Source organism: Rutilus rutilus (assembly GCF_951802725.1).
Source record: "Rutilus rutilus genome assembly, chromosome: 13".
NCBI classification, from domain to species: domain Eukaryota; kingdom Metazoa; phylum Chordata; class Actinopteri; order Cypriniformes; family Leuciscidae; genus Rutilus; species Rutilus rutilus.
The window spans coordinates 677501-685000 of NC_140218.1; the positions used below are offsets into that span (position 1 = coordinate 677501).

The 7500-nt window shown below is 49.4% G+C and overlaps 1 protein-coding gene across 3 annotated transcripts in view; it reads right to left on the bottom strand.

The window, feature by feature from the left end:
• Positions 1-7500, bottom strand: part of coro2ab (coronin 2Ab) — a 17104-nt gene that overhangs the window by 8843 nt on the left and 761 nt on the right. Inside the window, exon 2 of one of the 3 annotated variants that reach the window (XM_084428443.1) lies at positions 255-332. The exons of 1 other annotated variant lie outside the window; for it this stretch is intronic. The gene's annotated coding sequence lies outside the window, so the exon portion shown is untranslated. Of the gene's footprint in view, positions 333-7500 lie in introns of all 3 variants that reach the window. One more of the 3 variants, XM_084428441.1, reaches the window with a different exon arrangement.

Here is a 7500-nt window from a genome sequence, read left to right on the forward strand (position 1 = left end):
GTTACAGAACAAGCCGTTACAACACAAAACATCTGACATCTAACCCGAACAGCGATTCTCACGCTCGTACAACTTTCTCTGTCCCGACACGTCGATCTACACTCAGTGTCAGTGATGCCGTCCATCAGCGGATCATCAGTCAATAAGTTAGAAACAATTAAAAGAAATCTAATCAGACCTAAATTTAGAGGCTTCATAAATGTTTTGTTCAAAAAACAATTTCCCCTTTAAAACGTCTCAGTTACGAATGTTACCTTGGTTCCCTGAATAGGTCCACTTCAACGCTGCGTAACCGTCGCTATGGGAACCATAGACCGTAACGCCTCACGTACCTGAGGATAGAAACCTGAGTTCAGAATTAAAAGCTAAATTAAAACTCATATTCAGTGTGCAAAAGTCAGTGTATTGGTCTGAACCTGAACTTTAAATGGGACTCAAACCTCTTTTTACTATTGATAATAATAATAATAATAATAATAACATTATTCCTATGACAGTAATAGCCATATATTGTAAAACAAATGCACTGAAAAATAAATGAAACTTTCATAATTAGTTTTGTCATAATTTCTATACATGTAAGAGATAATCCTGTGAGCTTTTCTTTTAGTGGAAAACAAGTTTACAAACGCGTCTCATTACAAGTCTAGTGAAATGCTGCAATCGTCAACTATGCAAATGTGAAAATAATGAGTAATTGCGTTCCTAAATGCATGTTAAACTCAGCAGATGCACAGACAGAGTTCACTGCATTCATACACTGTGAACTAAGCGGTGCACTGGCCAATGAAATGGCGTGATGGAATAATGGCTTCAGATATTTGTCACACAGAAGGTGTTAAATAAAGATGAAAAACCGTACTCTCTAGTTATATCTCATATATTTATTTATACAATGTCACCACAGACGCGTTTCAGCCTAAGTGAGTGGGGCATGGTGTGGTGAGAGGGGCGTGGTGTGGTGAGAGGGGCGTGGTTTGGTGAGGGGGGCGTGGTGTGGTGAGGGGGGCGTGGTGTGGAGAGTGGGGCGTTGTGTGGTGAGAGGGGTGTGGTGTGGTGAGGGGGGCATGGTGTGGTGGGGGGGTTGTGGTGTGAGGAGGGGTGCGTGGTGCGGCGAGTGGGGCGTGGTGTGGCGAGGGGGGCGTGGTGTGGTGAGGGGGGCGTGGTGTGGAGAGTGGGGTGTTGTGTGGTGAGGGGCGTGGTGTGGTGAGGGGGTTGTGGTGTGAGGAGGGGTGCGTGGTGCGGCGAGTGGGGCGTGGTGTGGCGAGGGGGGAGTGGTGTGGTGAGTGGGGCGTGGTGTGGCGAGAGGGGCGTGGTGTGGCGAGAGGGGCGTGGTTTGGTGAGGGGGGCGTGGTGTGGTGAGAGGGGCGTGGTGTGGTGAGGGGGTTGTGGTGTGAGGAGGGGTGCGTGGTGCGGCGAGTGGGGCGTGGTGTGTCGAGGGGGGCGTGGTGTGGCGAGGTGGGGGCCGTGGTGTTGCGAGGGGGGCGTGGAGTGTCGAGTGGGCCGTGGTGTGGTGAGGGGGGCGTGGAGTGGCGAGGGGGCGTGGAGTGGCAAGTGGGCCGTGGTGTGTCGAGGGGGGCGTGGTGTGGCGAGGTGGGGGCCGTGGTGTTGCGAGGGGGGCGTGGAGTGTCGAGTGGGCCGTGGTGTGGTGAGGGGGGCGTGGAGTGGCGAGGGGGCGTGGAGTGGCAAGTGGGCCGTGGTGTGGCGAGTAGGGGTGTGAACCTACACTGGTCTCACGGTTCGGTTCGATTACGATTATCATGTCATCGATTCAGTTCAATTCGATATCACAATGCATCGCGATGCACCGCATCCTCAATTTTAAATTTCTCTTCAAAAGTGATGTGTGCGCACGTGTGTGTGTGCTTGGGAAGTCGCAGTGACAGAAACAGTGACATTCCAGTTAAAGTTTCAAGGGAGTAAAGCTTGTTTATGCCATTAAGAAAAGGAAAATCTGTCAAATAAATTTTGTTTTACAAAAATGTTCATTTAAAAGCAGCGCTCATTAATCAGTGCAGGCTATTATGTTACCATTAAAGATGCGCGCATCAACCGTCGCCGAGTCCGCTGTTGAAGGTGACGATCATCCATTTATAATCACGCGTAACAACACAGAATAATTGTAATTTGACCATCGGGTGCGGATACTTAAATCAGAGAATATTATTGGGGCGGGTGGACTGTTTATTTTTGGCTGCGGATTCGGCGTTGGAGCTCATCCGCTCATCTCTCTGACTCTGCCAGGCGTTAACAGCTTGGGGTGAAAACGGCTAACGTGGTTTATGAAGTTATTGGTATTAGCCTACCTCCTGCATATTCTATTTGTGTGTGACATGAGCGCACAGTACAGCGCGTGTCTTCTGCAGGTCGTGCTTACCAGGTTGTTCCTAAAAGCCGAAACGTGCCCAGATGTCGGCTTTTAAAGTAGTTGGAGCATTTTTAATATTCTCGCACTCGCGTCTCGCCTCCCTCTGCCATTGTATGCTTCCGCCACAATGCACGTACGCGACAAATGACGTCAGAAAAGTCCGTACATTATAATCGTTATGGTCTATTACTGAACCGATACCGAATCGCCCTCGTCTGCATCGCGATGCATCGTAGAAACGATTAATTTTGACACCCCTAGTGGCGAGGGGGCCGTGGTGTGGCGAGGGGGCATGGTGTGGCGAGGGGGGGCGAGGGGGGCGTGGTGTGGCGAGGGGGCATGGTGTGGCGAGGTGGGCGTGGTGTGGCGAGGGGGCGTGGAGTGGCGAGGGGCCGTGGTGTGGCGAGGGGGCCGTGGTGTGGCGAGGGGGCATGGTGTGGCGAGGGGGGGCGAGGTGGGCGTGGAGTGGCGAGGGGGGCGTGGAGTGGCGAGGGGGCATGGTGTGGCGAGGGGGGGGCGAGTGGGGCGTGGAGTGGCGAGGGGGCGTGGAGTGGCGAGGGGGCGTGGAGTGGCGAGGGGCCGTGGTGTGGTGAGGGGGGTGTGGAGTGGCGAGGGGCCGTGGTGTGGCGAGTGGGCCGTGGTGTGGTGAGGGTGGCGTGGAGTGGCGAGGGGCCGTGGTGTGGCGAGTGGGCCGTGGTGTGGCGAGGGGGGCGTGGTGTGGCAGGGGGGCGTGGTGTGGCGAGTGGGCCGTGGTGTGGTGAGGGGGGCATGGAGTGGTGATGGGCCGTGGTGTGGCGAGTGGGCTGTGGTGTGGTGAGGGGGGCATGGAGTGGCGAGGGGCCATGGTGTGGTGAGGGGGGCATGGAGTGGCGTGGGGCCATGGTGTGGTGAGGGGGGCATGGAGTGGCGAGGGGCCGTGGTGTGGTGAGGGGGGCATGGAGTGGCGAGGGGCCGTGGTGTGGCGAGTGGGCCGTGGTGTGGTGAGGGGGGCGTGGAGTGGCGAGGGGCCGTGGTGTGGTGAGGGGGCCGTGGAGTGGCAAGGGGCCGTGGTGTGGTGAGGGGAGGGGGGCGTGGAGTGGCGAAGGGCCGTGGTGTGGCGAGGGGGGCGTGGAGTGGCGAGGGGGCGTGGAGTGGCGAGGGGGCGTGGAGTGGCGAGGGGGCGTGGAGTGGCGAGGGGGGCGTGGTGTGGTGAGGGGGGCGTGGTGTGGCGAGGGGGCGTGGAGTGGCGAGGGGGGCGTGGTGTGGTGAGGGGGGCGTGGTGTGGCGAGGGGGGCGTGGAGTGGCGAGGGGCCGTGGTTCTGCGAGGTCTGTAACGGGAAAGGAGACGAGCGGTGCACAAGTAGGTCAAGTGCAAATGACGAACACCTGTGTCTTGTTGCAGTAACTGGCGTGGAGAGACCGGATTTAAGCCGCTGTGGAGTGAGAGACGGGAGACAGAGAAGGACTGAGGACTCGTACGCTGCAAGAGTGATCGTGTGGACTGAAGTGGAAAGAGTTTTACTGAAAGAGTGTTTTGTGCTGTAGCGCGGCTACGGTGAATGTGCTGTGTGCGCGCCTTTTGTTTTGTATATTAGAATAGAAGAATAGAATCGGGCATTTATATAGCGCTTTCATATGTACTACTGTACACCCAAAGCGCTTTACAATCATGTCAGGGGATCTCTCCTCAACCACCACCAGTGTGCAGCATCCACTTGGATGATGCGACGGCAGCCACAGTACAACGGCGCCAGTGCGCTCACCACACACCGGATATAGGTGGAGAGAGGAGAGAGAGTGATAGAGCCAATTCAATGTAAGGGGATTATTAGGAGGCCATGATTGGTAAGGTGGAATGTGGCCAGGACACTGGGGTTACACCCCTACTCTTTACGAGAAATGCCATGGGATTTTTAATGACCACAGAGAGTCAGGACCTCGGTTTAACGTCTCATCCGAAGGATATATTGTTTTGAGTGAATAAAACTTACGAGTCCCAGTCACGCCTACCCCGTCATCTTCCTTCTAAACTCTGAACCTCATCACAGGTGGTGTAATGCCCGTTTCACAAGATGTAAAGTAAGTCTCTGATGTCCCCAGAGTGTGTGTGTGAAGCTTTAGCTCTAAACACCCCACAGATATTTTTATAGCATGTTAAAATTGTCACTTTTTGAGGGTGAGCAAAAACACGCCGTTTTTGTGCATGTCCCTTTAAATGCAAATGAGCTGCTGCTCCCGGCACAGGGGGGCGGAGCTTCAAGAGCTCTTGTCCTTAGCAGCTTGATGACCTCACACACACACACGCACATCCACTGAAAATTTCAAAAACTTTTAGCCTTTTATGTTCAAACCGGAGTCAGACAATGATTGAGAGACTCAAGAAGAAGTGACAACATGTAGAAGCAACAGGACATTTCTGAATGGATAGTTGATGAATTTATGAAGCTGATGTGGAGTTCTGTCATGATAATCTATAAATCGTGTTCCGGGGGTGGGGTTTATGTAAATTGTAGGGTTAGTGATGTCATCAACCCGTGAAGAAGCTTGTGTAGTTCGTACCAGCCGTTTGTTGTAGTCCTTAAAAAACTATTTCTTTAAAAGTAAATCTCTCCCTTTGCTCTGAACTTTGAGCGTTGTAACTTTGCAGATGTTGTTTCTGCTCAAACAGCAACATTACACACTAACTAAAGTTAGAAATGTGAAGTCATAATCAACCACCATGAAGTAAGGGATAATGTAGAGCGAGGCGGTTGTTATAGCGAATACACCCCCGACAGGCTGAGGACCCGATGCGAAGCGGAGCCTGAAGGGCTTGTATTCGCTATAACAACCACCTCGCTCTACATTATCCCGCTTATTACATGGCTACCTACCAAATAAATCAATAATTTGACACAAAATATTGATTTAAAACCGATTGAATTGCTTCCGCTAAAGAAAATAGTCCGTTCCGTCTCTACGGTTAGAATCCAGGGGGCCAATGTTTCATAAAAAACTGAAGCTTCCCCGGGCGCTGCCACTGATTAGCAGACTGTCACCTGCTGTTAGCATGCCAATGACTCCCATTCGTGCGAATAACTTTACATCTGAGGCGTTTAAAGACTCCATTTGTCCATTATTTATTTCTAAAGAAACACGAAAATGTATAAAAGGCTCCATTACCTTGTCTCTTACGTTATGGCCCCGTAGAAGCAGTTTTTGTAAAAATAGGCTAACGATTGCGTCAAAACCACGCGACTCTCTGTCGCACAGTAGAGAATTACCGTATGGACAGGAGGAGAAGCTCGCGGGCGATCGGGGGGACGTGGAGGCAAAATGACAAAATAATTAATCAGAATACCTAGCAAAAGTTTCTCCTGCTCCAGCTCATGGACAGCTCCTACTCACACTCTCCGTCGCTGCAAGATTCAGAAGGGATCGATTCAGATTTCTCTTGGCACAGCTACTAGAAGACAGACGGGTTGCTCACATCACATCTACGTCATCGAGCTCAGTGTGAGTCTGCGCAGTACGCTCGACCCCCAGGAAGTGAGAGCTTCTAATTGACTTCACTTTTCTCCGTTGAATTCAATGGGGTCGCTGTGTCCATTTCTTTTACTGTCTATGGTAGAATCCTGCGTCCATAGCAACGCTCTGTTTTTCATAGCAACGGTGTGTTATACTTAGCAGCGGCTGTTATCAAGAAATAACACACCGCATTCTACATTAGAATTCAACCAAACCATGTAATAACTAGAAATAACTACTGGTCAGTAACACATATAATTTATGACTGTGGGTGATATGTCATCATGTGCTCACTAGTGTCATTTCTCAAAATAGTTTTCTGCAGAAGCTGTAAAGTCTTTTCAATATGATCTCGCAGTAATTTGTAACCATTTTACATTTTGAATTACCACAAAATAAAAAAACGTTTTTCTTCCAACTGCGTCAAAAGTAAAAATTTTGAGATGAAGTCGCAGTCTTTTTAAATTCTGTGGTGTGAATAAGATTCTATATAAAATAGATACGTTTTATTCCGTCGGGTTGTTCATACAGGTTTGAATGACAAGAGGTAATGTAAAATTAAAGGAGAACTCCGGTCAATTTTAACATTGAACTCATTTTTTTGTACATTTGGAGTGCTGTCAGTACAGAGAACAACGACAAAAATCGGTGTTGCCTACACCGAGTTATCCTCTTTTTAAAATCTGCACCCTGTTGAATTCAATGGGGCAAGTTTTAAACCTGCTTTTAGCCTCTTAACATCCTTGATGTGTCATTACAAGTGCACAGGTCATGTGAGTGATTCCTTCAGAGTGAACACGGGTGAATCTGACTGCAGTAGATGTGAAAGATATTAATAAATATGATGTTATTTCAGCCAGCGCACATACCTGTATTTAAGTCCATAGTAATCGATTGTCGAGTTCACGCGCGTGATCATAGGTAACTAAACCCATAGATATCATATATAAACGCTAGATGTCTTATGGCGCAGTCACTTCCGGCATCACCGTTCGGCCATCTTGTCTCAGTGCTCTGTGCATTAAGGTGAATGATCAACATGCACACAAATCCTCATTTCTCGCTGAAATATTGACGGATTTACAAACGGTTTGGTTTCTTACAAACGTTATTAACGTGGCTATAATTCCGAATGCTTGAACATGTATGTTATAATTTTTCATATGTATGCAGTGTATGAATATAGTCTCATAACTACATCTCTGACGTTTATAACAAACCAAACCGTTTGAAAATCGGTAGAAAATTTAGCAAGTTATGGTTATTTTAAAGTATTAGCACCATTAAACAGTGAGCAAACGCACTGTGGCAAGATGGCCGCCACGTGCAGACGTCGACCTCCATTGGCCAGCAGCGCGCACGAGACATCTAGCCTTTATATATGATATCTATGACTAAACCTATGCATGTGAACTCGACAATCGATTACTATGGGCTTCGACCAAAAACAGGATGTAAATACAGTTATGTGCGCTGGCTGAAATAATATCGTTTTTATTAATATCTTTCACGTCTACTGCAGTCAGATTCACCCGTGATCACTCTGAAGGAATCACTCACATGACCTGTGCACTTGTAATGACACATCAAGGATGTTAAGAGGCTAAAAGCAGGTTTAAAACTTGCCCCATTGAAGTCAACAGGGT